Here is a 14137-nt window from a genome sequence, read left to right as displayed (position 1 = left end):
ATACCAGTATAACCATAGTCTTTGGAGTAGAGTTGAATCTCAAATTTCAACTGGTTTTAAATATTAATGACTGTAGTTTTTTAAATCTTTGTGTGTGTGTATGTATGTAAATTTGATAAAATCCCTAAAGTAATGTGAACTTAATTTGCCTTTTTCAAACAAGATTCAAAATTCTAAAGTTATCAAGAGTAGATTCTCAACAGTCCCTTCATATCCATGTACCTAATCATTTGCTTCCTGTTCTCATTGAAACCAATGTTGTCCATACCCTCTGGTAGATTCTTCCTAAATAACTTCAATCATATAAAGATTAAAATATTAAAAAGTTAACCCAAATCCCACCCTCCCATAACCATTGTTAAAACTTCATGAGCAGGGGCGCCTGGGTGGCTGAGATGGTTATGCGTCTGCCTTTGGCTCAGGTCATGATCCCAGTGTCCTGGGATCCAGTCCCACATCAGGATTCCTGCTCAGCAGGAAGCCTGCTTCTCTCTCTCCTGCTCCTCCTGCCTGTGTTCTCTCTCTGTCAAATAAATAAATAAAATCCTTAAAAAAAAAAAAAACTTCATGAGCATTATTTTAATAATCTCTCAAAGAATATATACAGTTGGAAAATAGATGAATAGGCAGCAGTATTTTTTTTTTTTTTTAAGATTTTATTTATTTATCTGAGAGAGAGGATGAGAGGAGAGAGAGAGCACATGAGAGGGGGGAGGGTCAGAGAGAGAAGCAGACTCCCTGCTGAGCAGGGAGCCCGATGCGGGACTCGATCCCGGGACTCCAGGATCATGACCTGAGCCGAAGGCAGTCGCTTAACCAACTGAGCCACCCAGGCGCCCAGGCAGCAGTATTTTAATGAAATAATTATTTACACATTAATTAAGAAAAGAGGCAATATTTGATTTTGCTTCATTACAAGATATATTTGTTTCTAAAAGAGCCCTAATATGTTATGAGAAAAAGAGAAAAAAAAAGATTCTGAAAAGATCTGAGAGCTTGAATTCATTATTCATTATTTTTGCTGCTCTGTCCACTTAAGATGAAATTTCTTAAATTTCTGCTTGTAGGATGTTGGAAATAGCATACTTCCTAAATCTCCCTTTAAGCCCCAAACCTTGATTGCTAATATTTATTAATTTATTGTTATTCATGTTTTCAAGGACACATTTTGTTGTGTAACAGTAATTTCCAACTGTTTACTAGTTCCTTTTTTTCTCCTAGAAATGTTTACAGTGCCTTTTAATTTAATTTTATTTTTTTTAAGTTTTCAATGCTTAACACCTGTTTTATTCCCAGATTTGCTTCATTTCTATGTGTTTTTTGAGTAATCTCTTATTTGGCCAGATTATTTTCTTACATTTTAGCAGTCATTTTAGTTTTTATGTTTAAAAAAGCAGATCATTTAAGCAAAGTTTTGCATAATGTCATATATGTATAATAAAATACAATTTCCACTGAATTCCATCTTCAAATTTTTTTATTGGCAGGCCAGGCATTGACTTAACTGTATTTCAAAAACTGTACATTTATTACTGTGAAAGTACTACCTGTGCTGTCTAGTGCAAAAATAAAATAAAGTAAAATAAAATAAAATAAAGTGTTTCAGGGTTATAAAGATATATCCAACTTAAATAGCAAAAAAGTGAACTATAATACTACTACACTGCAGTCATTTCTGCTTTTTAAAATAACTATTTTATGTGATAACATCCAATTGAAAGAGCAATTATGAACAACAGACATCCACATATACTTTGAAAGCCTTATTGACAATATCCCATTGCCACTGGATACCGATCACAGGTAGAGCTACAGTTAACGGCACATGCATATGCCTGCTGATTCATACCATGTGCACCTTTGGAAATTTCATTCCACATTGCTGAGTGTTGTCGTAGCTGGTAAGTCCCTGTTGAATCACCAGTCGTGAAGCTGGCCTGTATACTGACTGACCCGAAGTGACTTTCTAAGCCCTGATGTCATTTGGAGTACTGTAAACACCATTTTGAGTTTCTGCCCTGAAATCTCTTTTAGGCAGACTAGAATGATCTCTGATATGGTTCTCCCTGTATGTGAAGGTATTAAACCTGCCCCTTTTGTGTGAATAATGAGCCTGATGGTCATCCACCGTGCCTTCTCTACATCTGGTAGAGACACGTTCCTATAGAGAGCTCCCAGATAGAAAACAACATTGGACATTTCCTGTGCTGTCAAAATCACCATAGGCCATTTTTTTGGTGTAACAGTGAAAGGCATTTTAAAGAACTGAACTATCAAAAGAGCAAAGCCTTTCCTGAAATGGGATGTTTCCATACTTATTTCCAGATAGGGGCTCTTCCCTACTTCCTCCTAATCAAAGTGCATTAAACCCTATATCCTGGCCATAATTCGGGCATCCAAGTAGGCAACCATGATGTCAATGGTTGTGGTTGGTGAGGAAAAAGCTGGAGAAAATCAAGTCTCATGAGTTCCCTGGAGGTGGCTGCAGTGACAGAGAAGCCTTGAGAGAGTGGAAATGGTGATATCTAATGGATGACAATGACAAGAATTGGAGCTACTTGACTAGAGACCAGTGGAAATAAATGGGGCTGTTTTATTTTTTAAAAAAAGAAGGGGTTTGTAAGTACTTTATCCCTAAATTTTTGTGTGCTCTCTATTGCCTTTAAAATTGAAGGATCATGGACTCTTTTGATAGCCATAATTATTATTAAATCATTAAATGTATTAAAATTCATTTATCGATTTCTAGTGGCTGATAAATGTACAAGGGTGTGTGTGTGTGTGCATGTGTACAAGATTCACCTACAGCAGGGTCACTTGGATGGGGGGTACATCTTAGAGAATCAGCTTATTGATATAGTTTATTCTTCTTTCCCCCATCCTTACTACCCCCACTGGGTATTCCCTCATCTAATTTTCTGGGAACGATAGTTCATTAAACCTATGAACCTATTTTTACAAGTAATCAATGAAGTATTTTGAAAATTGACAAATATTTGGGATGCCTCGTGTGTGTATTTTGAATAGCAACAAGGCTGTGTCTTCATTGGCAAAGGAAGTGAAGGAGTGAGTTAACAAATTTAATTATTATAGATGGCCGATCTGAATAGTTCAAGCAAACATTATCTCTTCCTCAGCAGGAAATTTTTCTGCTTGAATCGCTTTCATAATTGCCTCAGGTTTCCACTCTACCTGAGTAGGTGGTCTTCAGCTGTCTCTATATAGTTATAGTTAAATTAGACTTGACTGAAAGGCTCGGCCTCTCAGGGATTTTTTGGAGAATTTGGAGGATTCAAAGGGTTGGTCACTGCCTGCTAGCTGGGCCACTAAACAACAAAATGATAGCATTGTTGTAGTTTCAATTAAGGTGTATGCTTCCATCCAGATGTGTTGTTTGTTGTTTTAGTTTTGCTCTCTTAAAAATGTATTCTTTTACTCATTGGAAATATAAAAAAGAGCATCTTGTAGCAGGGAACAAAATATTCTGCTTAAACTTGATATTTGACAAAATATAAATGAGTTCAAGTAAAAAATAGTGGCTTATTGCCCTCTTCTGTCCCCTGACCCCAACAACATAGTTTGTGTACCTATAGCCCTGTGAGATCATTTAGCAGTGGAAAACACAACAGGAGCTGTAGAAGGAGACCTTCAGAGCCGGCTCGAAGAGAGTCTTGTACTGAATGTCTGCTATTGTGGGTATTAATTGTTGTTTCTAGAGGAAACAAACAAAACACAATTGCTTTTAGAAAAAGAAGTGAGATTTGAGGTGTAGGCTGATGGCTAATAAATGAATGATTCTAAAGTGAAAATGAAAATTATAGCAATAAAATGTGGTTTTTATAATCTAAAGTCTACTTTGGTTTTTCTGTAAGGTCTTGTGGAGAATGAACTCGAAACATTGTCTATAGTGTGGAATTGCTTGTGAATTATAGCAGAATGTAAATATCTGTATGCCACTGCATCACTGCTTGTTTTAACTTGGGGCTCCTTTTAGCAATCTTAATTGGAATACCGTAGTCCTGAGTCAAACCAATCAATATGAAATCTATTTTGCCCGTGATAAGCAAATGACTAGCTGCATTAGCATCAGCAATTGCTGTGCCTGAGAAGTGAGGGAAGGCTATATTTGCTAGTGGTTTTCTTACCATGAAAATTGCCTATGCCATGCATTTCAGAGACTCAATTTGAGCAAAGATTTCTCAGTGAAGAATATAACAAATAAACAGAAATAGAATTTAGAACTTGGGCTCAGTTGACTCAAGATAGTACAGTATAGAATCAAGTTGATAGGACAGAGAACGTGAGAAAAAATAAAAGATGACTTCACACACATTTTCACCTGCTTGAAAAAGGAAAAGAAAATGGTGAGAAAGAAATGATTCTCCTTACCTTTGGATGAAATTATCATCCCTGGTACCAAATCTCTGAGAGCTTTGAAGAGCTCAGAAGTGCCCTGAGGTTTATAGCAATTTGCTTTGAGATGTTATAGGTTCAGAGGTATTTAACCCTAGCACCCTATTTCAGGAGAGCCATGCTCTTTTGATAGTTTAGTACTTTAAAATGCCTTTCATTGTGGCACTAAAAAATGTACTATAGTAATTTTGACTGCGTAGGAAATCTCCAATGTTTTCTGTTTGGGATCTCTCTATAGGAATGTGTCTGTGCTTTCCACTCATTTATTTATCTGACCTAGACACTGTGCTGGGCATTGAAGAGTCATAATGGTCTTTCCTTGAGGAACTCATGTTCTAGTGCCAGTGACAGGTGGGTATATACATATTACAATTCAGAAATGTAAATGGTAATAGATGTTTACATTATATTGAAGGAGAACAAAATTGTTTATTAATTTGCTCCATTTCTCAACATAACTTTTTTTTTTTTTGGTCTTAACCTTGTGCCAGGCACAGTGTTATGTGCTTTACATATTTGATTCTATTTAACCCTCACAATACTCTCGAGAAGTAGATATAACAGTTATCCCCACATTACAAAGAAGGAAACTGAGGTTAAAAATGGCTACATTTCTGAGCCACAGCCACACAGGTAGGAATGTCCAAGCCAGGATTCACATCCAGGCCTGTTGAATTCCAGAACCAAGTTCTTACTTACTAACTTAAATTTCTTCCCTGTGCAAGAATCATGTCATGTAATATGCAAGCGTCAGTGGGAATTCAATAATGAATGTCCTTTTTTTTTTAAAGATTTTATTTATTTTTACAAAAGAGAGAGAGCAAGCATGGTGGGGAGGGGCAGTGGGAGAAGGCAAAGCTGACTCCCTGCTGAGCAGGGAACCCGATGTGGGACTTGATCCCAGGAGCCTGGGATCGTGACCTGAGCCAAAAGCAGATGCTTGACCAACTGAGCCACCCAGGCACCCATGAATGTCCTTTGTACTCCTTATCTAATTTACTTTTTATTCTGAATTTGTATCATCTACTTTTTACATTTATTATTGTGTTATATCACAATAGATTTGAGAATTGTTTATTTACAATATTTTAAAAATGGATACCAAATATTTATAAAATAAGTATGATTTATAGTCTGACACTTACATATGTGTTATAACTTATAGAAATATCCTTTATTATGTTCTTGAGAACATTTCTAATTTTAATGGAATATTGATTTAGTTCAAGCCACCATTATACTTTATAAATATTAGAATTTTAATGATAGTTTTAATACCATAATAAACTGACAAGTGGTTTGCAACATATTTTCTTGTATGAGTTTTTATTATAAAATCTTAAAGCCATGCACATGTATTTGTGTGCTTCCTTAGATTATCCTGAAAGAAATATTAGAAAAATACTCAATACTTTTGTTCACAAAAGCTCTGTTCTCATTCTTTGATTCCTTTATTCTAAACCCACAACAACAGATCAAATATGAAAACAGAAAACTAAAAAGTCATACCAACACAGGCATTAGCTATAAGAAACTCATCTTCCACACAGTGTAATTATCTGAGCATTTGAAAGCTATTGAAAGGGATCAAAACCTGACCCAGTGCTTGAAGACAGGCCTGATGTGGAGTTCTGTGTCAAGTGAAATTAGGTTAAAAAAGCCAAGCCCTGTTACCAATTTTCATGTGTGGCTGTAGCTTTCCATAACTTGTAAGCCTAAAGAAGTTAGTAACTGAATAAAATTATCTATTGGTTTAGAGATTGAATCTTCCCAAAATTGATTTTTCCCATATAGTAGCCCCCCTTATCTGTGGTTTTATTTTCATTGGTTTCAGTTACCCACAGTCAACTATAGTCTGGAAGCAGATGATCCTCCTTCTAATGTAGCCTAACGCTACATCACAATGCCTGAGTTATTCACCACAGTTCATCTCATCACATAGGCATTTTATCATCTCACATCATCACAAAAAAGAAGGGTACAAGATATTTTGAGAGAGAGAGAACACGATCACATAACTTTTATTATAGTATATTGTTATAAGTGTTCTATTATTAGTATTGTTAATCTCTCACTGTCCTAATTTATAAGTTAAACTCTGTCATAAGTATGTGTATATAGGAAAAAGCATAGTATATGTAAGATTCAGTTTTGGAATCCACTGGGGGCTTGGAGATGTATCCCCTGCAGATAGGGGGGGACTACAGTAACTTCATGAGGGGAAAAGTGCCAAAATGCCATTATAACTTCAGATCAGGTTTATATGGCACTAACCATAATACCCCTGGACTAGGAAGACTCATCACAGAGAAAGAAAAATAGGACAAAAGCCTTTCAGTCAGATGAACTTCAATCTAGAAACCTAGATTGCAAATGAGAAGAGGTATAATTTCTTAATTTCCTAGTTTCTGATTATGAGACAGCCAAAAACATTTAGAATATCGATTCTCTATTTTACATACAATTGTTATGTAACTTTCTAATACATTTATAAATGTTTATTCTAAATTCAAGGAATAAATGGATTAAAAGTAGGTAAATAGGAAAAGAAAGTACTTATAAAACTTGGGGATACAAATATACTCATTGAAATTTAAAAAGTACAATAGATTTTTATATGACTAGACACCATTGCAGAAAGAATTCATGAATTGGAGGTTAGCACTGAGGAATTAATACAGACTATAACTCTGAGAAATGAAGGCATAATAAATGTAATAAAGCAGTTTTAGTAGATTGTGGGATAGATTGCAGTACTCTAATATTTACCCAAAGCAAGTTCCGTTAAATGACTGGAGACAATGGCAGAACAGCATTTTAAAATATAACACAAAAATAACTTAAAAGTGACATTTTACAAGTCAATGCATAGCCACTTAACCATTTTTTAAATCAGCATTTATTATTTTCAGTTACTTTTTTCATCTTTAGAGACATTTATCTCTGTCTATGAACTAGATGGAATTAGAAATTAGGAATTGGAAATATATTGATTCATAGTCTTGTAATTTTCAGTTACTTGTTCTAACTCTTATTGTTAAAATTCCAAATAAAATTCCTTCATTCTTTCTTGAGAAAAAAAAAAAATATTCACAACTTATTTAGATGTTACTGCATGAGCTGAATATATAATGCACTTAGGGAAACATGTAACAAAATCAAAAGAAGATCTCAAAGTAAACCAATACAAAAGTTAACAAGCTGCATATAATGCCCTTGTGTTTGCTGGAATACAGGTGGGTGGAATGTTGATAGGCAGCCCAGAGAATTATAAGAGGTTAGTAGGTCCCGGAAAGCAAAACTGAAAGCATAAGGTATAACAAATGGCTATATCTACGTAGCCAAATATTTTTGAAGGAACTTAATAATCCAGTAACCTATCAAAAATTCATATTGAATGCTTTTTCATCAGAGAAAGAATATAAATATCTATCTATATATTATAGATGTAGATTTATAGAGTTTCCAGTAAATCTAGATTTAGATTTAGATCTAGCTGCACATATATAGGTATCTCTTAATTTGAAGGATGTCCAATGTTAGAGAAAGACCAGAATGAAACAGAATGACCAGAGTTGCTACAATTCAATTACATGGTGTTTACTATGAACAAGTTCTGTTCTATATTTTCTATAGATATTATTTTATTTAATCTCATTCTATGACATTTAAAGTATAATTATTCCCATTTTCACATGAAGAAAAAAATCAAATCTTAGAGTTTGAGTAACTTGTCTAAGTTACAAAGTTATAAGGTGGCAGGGCCAGAGTTTGAATCTACATAAATTCTACATAAATTATTTGCTCTAATGACAAAAGAAAATTTCTGTAATGAAACTGTCAAAAACTCCTAAATAGTGACATATTGATATCTTTAAATGTTGAATCTTACTCTGAAAACAATAACAAATAATATGGAATAAATAAATTATAATTTGGTAAATAAGGCAGATAATCCCTTACAAAATAAGTAATTTGATAAATAAAGCAGATAATGAAGTTGGGTATTGCAAATTAAACTTTTTAAAGTAAGATGTAATTCTAAATTAATAAAAATAACTTTCTCATTTATAGATTATGAAGACATTTGCAATGCAGTGTGCTCCAAAATTTTTTTGAGTAAACCAGTATTTCCCAGAAGGATAAACTGTTGATCACGATCTGATTGTAAAATTTCTAGAAATTTACAAAAGAAAAAATAGTCATATTAATCTATGGTCACTGATCATAGGTTTTTCTAAGTTATAGTTCTTTTCCAGTTTGTTCCATTTACCCTGAGAATGTAATAATGATGAAATATTGATGATCATGTGATGATCAATACATGGAACATAATGAGCTGTATTCGATTCACTATTCCAAGTGCCATATATGTATTAGCACTTTTAGTTGATAACATCTTTGAGGTAGATATTATGTCATTGTGGCCCAGAGAGATCAAATGTACTATTACTAATATGCATTAAATATGTTATTGTTTATTCATACACTTATGAGTATCAGAATTTCTGACAACACTTAGCAATTTACATAGTAGCCCTACCTTTGAGGCAGAGGGTCAGGGGTGATTACCGACTGGTTCTAGGTTATAGGCCTAGCAAGTAGAGTCAGAATATTGGGTCTAGGCTTATACTGTTTCCATGCCCTACACTGTCTTTTTTTTTTTTTTTTTTTAAAGATTTTATCTATCTGTCAGAGAGAGAAAGAGCACAAGCAGGGGGAGTGGCAGGCAGAGGGAGAAGCAGGCTCCCCGCCGAGCAAGGAACCTGATGCGGGACTCGATCCCAGGACCCTGGGATCATGACCTGAGCCGAAGGCAGACGCTTAACGACTGAGCCACCCAGGCGTCCCATGCCCTACACTGTCTTAGTATTTGTTATATATAACTCTGAAGAGTAACAAGATTCTACAAATTAATATTCATCATGTTTAGGAATCCTAAAGTTAAGTAAGATCCTATATGAAAGTTCTGTCAAGTAGAATGAACTAACTTTAGAATGATGAAGACTCTGTGGGTTTCCTCAGATGACAAATTAATGAACACTTCTTGTTGATGCTGTAAAAGTAACCTAAATAATGTCATTTTTTTTCTCAGTATTTGTTTTCTCAATATGTGTTACATTTCCTATGAGGAATTAGACATTATTTTGAGAGGTTAGCTGTATTTTTGTGTTGGGAAAAAAAAAAAAAAACAAGGTCATTGAGTAATATTTTAGATTCTTATGTTAACATATTGTCAGTAGCTTAGCTAAGATGAGAGAAACAGAGCTGAACTGTTAGCTGTTGGAGTAGCCAATTAAAGCAACAAGCTATAAATCAAAGACTTAAGATTTTAATCACTTACTGTGATGATACAAGCAAGAGTTTTGAGCCCATGGAGAAGACAGACTCCCCCTCTTCCATTTTCCCCCATGGAAGAGTACACTGGTCAAGGGTCAGGGAGGATGAGCATGGATGTGGAGATAGTTTCACTATTGAGGGAGCCCAGAACAAAAGACTTGGGCAATTTTATGGACTTGGGATCAATAAGAGGGCAGGGAGGAAGGGCTAGGAGTGGAAAATATTGGGCACTCAGAGTGAGGAAAAGTGTCTTCAAGTTTCCTTTTTTCTCTTCCTTATCTCTCCCCCTCCCCCCATTGTTGCCCCAAGGAGGCCTCAGCAGAGGCTTCTAAGAGGACCTGTGCCCAAAGCCTCAGATAAAGAGGCCTAGGAATAAAGCACCTGGGCTAAGAATTAAAAATTCAAAGAACATGACTGACAAGGGGGCCTGGGGCCCCTTCATGGAAACCTTTCAGGGACTGCAGTGCACTGACCGTGCACCAAGTCTCTTGTGGTGAGGGCAGCTTCCCCCTTGAGGCCTGACAGAAAAAGCCGTACGAGTTGCTTATGCTCAGGCCTAAGAAGTCACGCGAAGGTTTTTGAACCAGGAAGCAGACTCCTTGCACATGACTTCAAATATATGTGGTTGGTCAAACCCTACCTATCACATGATTCTCTGGCAAATGCAGGATTATTCTTTCTAGCCACTGAAAACATTCCTAATGATCCTGCTACAATTTAGTGTAGTTTGCCAGATGAATTGACTTAAGTGTTTCCTTTTTTCTTGATAAGGAAAGTTGTGCTAATCTCTGATATTTAGAGAACAGTCATTGTGACATTTGTATTCTTTACTCAGATCTTTTTCCAAAATCTCCACAAGCTTCAGGCTAAAAGAACCTGTGACTTTGAAATGCCCCGTTACCCACTGGGCATTATTAGCTACCTTCCCTGAGTATTTATTATGCCTTCTTCTCCTATCATTTTTAGCTTCCCTTTCTCTTTCCAATTCTAAATTCCTTCTTTGGAATTACTATCAACTGAACTTAATTGCATTATTAGACAAATATATTGAAATGCCCTTCAAAAAACCTTGGGGCTTTAGTGATACTTCCTCCACTGAGACTTATGCTGAGGAAGAATTTTAGTATATACACAAAATGCGCAGAGAATACAGATATAGTGACTATGTAAATATACATAAAAGGTTTAATTCCATAGTCCTTCAGGGCACCTGGGAGAACTTTTATTCCAGAATTCCTACTCTGACTTGTGACTCACTCATATTTGGCCAATTAAAAATGTGGCTGTAAATATAAAAGGTAAAACACAGAACAGTAGTCTTGTGCCTTTAGAGGATAAGGAAGTGGAGGAAGAATATCCAGGGCTTTCAAACTATATTCCCACATCTATTAAGAGTAGAGGAAGATAAATTAAATTTTAGGAGGGTGAGAAGGCATGTACTATGATTACATAATCTTATTATCACACAGCATACTTTAGAAAAATGTATTGGTTATTCCAAATATGCTAATTGAAAATAACTCCAAATTGTCATTGTTGCTATTTTTGTGTTTTATTTCATCTCAGCCATTCAAACTGTATTGCTCCTGGATTGTGATAGAACTCAAGACACAGGATTCAAGAACCCTGAATCATAAAATCAGAAAGGATGTGAACGTTTAGAGAACCGAATATGGGGTGGGGAGAATCTCTTAATATGCACCTTCTCTGAATCTTCAGAAAATGAATGTTTAAAATTTCCTTGGAATTACAGTGGAAGGAGATTAAGGCAACTTTAGCAGTTGATGGATGATAAATGGCAATTAATTACATTAACAATTTAGGGTGTATAAAAGCATCATTCATAACATTTTACTGAGCAAGCTGCCTTCATTGTTTTATTTTAGTGTAAAAATAGTGATAAAGGTGTTTTTTTTTTGTGGATTTTCTCATTATCACAGTCCTCAAACTAAATTTTCTCTATAAGATCTTAAATACCTCCACTGTCAGTTCTCCTATGTTAGTAATTTTTCAAGATCCCAGCTCTCATATTTGAAAAAGGCATATTATTGATCCACAAGTTGCCTGTGAAATATGCCTTTATACTTGAGCTTGGATCACTTTGTAATAATTGCATTTATTGAGTTAAGGCTATGAATTACACATTTTATATACATTTATTCAGTCTTTAAAACAATTCTGTAATAAATATTATTATCCACATTTAACAAATGAGGAAATTGAGGGTCAGAAGAGTCAAGGTGCTTGCCCACATTCTGCACATAGATTATGTCACAGGATTGGTACTCGGGCCAAAATGACTCCAAAGCTCACTTATACCATTGTGGTACACGTCCCCTTTCTCAACTACAGTTCAGAATAAAATTGGTAAGCAAGATGAAAGGGTTAAAAATACATACTCTGGACTCAAATCATACAGGTTATTTGGAAAGTGTCTACCTTATGAAAAGTTTTCAGTGAGTGAATCCCAAGAATTTATTTGCTCTTAGTGCTGCTTCTGTGTTCTCTTTTATAATATAAGGATTTTAATGTCGCCTTTTCTCATACCAGTTGTTGCAGATAAGGATGACAAATCTTGGGGGGAAATGATCTAATAATTCTGAGGCGAGCACCAAATGGTGGGGGTTGGGTATTTAAACTTGTTGAAAATGGGAAATGGGAAAAAAACCACGTGAGGTCAGGAGATGGGTATGACTTTTACAGCTGCATAATTTCGTGTACCCTAAACCCACAATACATATTGGGTCAGATATGGACTCATAAAATAAGCATTATTTTTATGTGAATTTTAGGGGTATCTTACAGAGGTAAAGTCCCATATCTGTATTTCTTTCTCTGCTCCAATGAAGAATGCAATTTTCATTGGGAGACTTTAAATTTAGCTTACTGGGCCACCCTTTAGGTTTACTCCCATGTCTTGGAAATATTTCTTTTTCTCTCTTAATTTCCACGTTTTTCTAAAACTCTGCCCAATTCAGAAATCTTTATTTGTCTAGAGAAAAGAATACTATGAAGTAGAAAAATGACTTGCTAACTTTGCTATTTAAAGTGTAGGACAGGGGCGCCTGGGTGGCTCAGTCCTTAAGCGTCTGCCTTCCGCTCAGGTCATGATCCCAGAGTCCTGGGATCGAGCCCTGCGTCGGGCTTCCTGCTGGGCGGGAAGCCTGCTTCTCCCTCTCCCTCTCCCGCTCCCCCTGCTTGTGTTCCCTCTCTGGCTGTTTCTCTCTCTGTCAAAAAAATAAATACAGATCTTTAAGAAAATAAAATAAAATAAAAAAATAAAGTGTAGGACAAGGGCGCCTGGGTGGCTCAGTCGGTTAAATGTCTGCTTTCCGCTCAGGTCATGATCCCAGCGTCCTGGGATCCAACCCCACATCAGACTTCCTGCTCAGCCTGCTTCTCCCTCTCCCTTTGCCTGCCGCTACCCCTGCCCCCCCGCCCCGGCTTGTGCACTTGCTCACATGCTGTCTCTTCCTCTGTCAAATAAATAAATAAAATCTTTAAAATAAATAAATTAATAAAGTGTAGGACATAACATTGGATTAAGATACTACCTTTATAATTTAATAAATTATTATTTGTGTGTGTCTAAGAATACGGCAATTTTTGAATTTGGAGTTCTCCTCTATTTAACTTTGTAATTATTGATTATTAATTATTTAATTATTATAATAGTTTTTAATATCTGGCAAAAGTAACCTGTCTATATGGCTTTCCTTTTTCAGTATTTTTCTGGCTAGTCTGCTTTTATTTTTTAATTAATTTGCAGATCAGCACATCTAGTTAAATAAATCAAAAACAGAACTAATCTTTTGTTAGTTTTATTGGTGTCATGTGATATCTGTTCTTACTTTACATTGAAAGGATGCTTTTGATATGCTAGTCTTTCTCCCCCAAAGAACATGGTATATCTTTCATTGTGTTCAAATATTCTTTTGTGTCTTTTCATACTATTTGAAAATTTTCTTTATATAGATATTGCACATTTCTTGTTAAATTTATCCCTAGGTATTTTTTCTTTTCTTTTATAGTTATTGCTTTCATTATACATTATGATTAGTTGTTATGTATATGTATATGTGTGTGTGTATATATATATATAATTTCTCTCTGTAAAAAGTTTCATATCTTATGAAACTATTAATTTCGGAACAAAAGGTGTTAACTGAAATGCTTATCTTCTTTTCCAAGTTTAAAACCATATCATCTATTTCCCTCTTGCTTGTCAATTTTTATATCACTAATTTACCTCTTTGCTAAGTGTAGGCTAATGCCTATAGGAAATAGAAAAATAATGTGCTGATACTAAACATTTTGACCTATTTCTAGTTTCAGTGCGAATGCCTTTAGTGTACCCTCATCACACATGATACTGTTTGCTAAT

At 35.2% G+C, this 14137-nt stretch overlaps 1 protein-coding gene across 2 annotated transcripts in view; it reads left to right on the top strand.

Moving 5' to 3' along the window:
- NAALADL2 (N-acetylated alpha-linked acidic dipeptidase like 2) overlaps nt 1-14137 on the top strand; it is a 1303067-nt gene that overhangs the window by 1181022 nt on the left and 107908 nt on the right. The window lies entirely within an intron of this gene.

Source organism: Halichoerus grypus, chromosome 1 (assembly GCF_964656455.1).
Source record: "Halichoerus grypus chromosome 1, mHalGry1.hap1.1, whole genome shotgun sequence".
NCBI classification, from domain to species: Eukaryota; Metazoa; Chordata; class Mammalia; order Carnivora; family Phocidae; genus Halichoerus; species Halichoerus grypus.
This window is presented reverse-complemented; position numbering and strand designations above follow the sequence as displayed.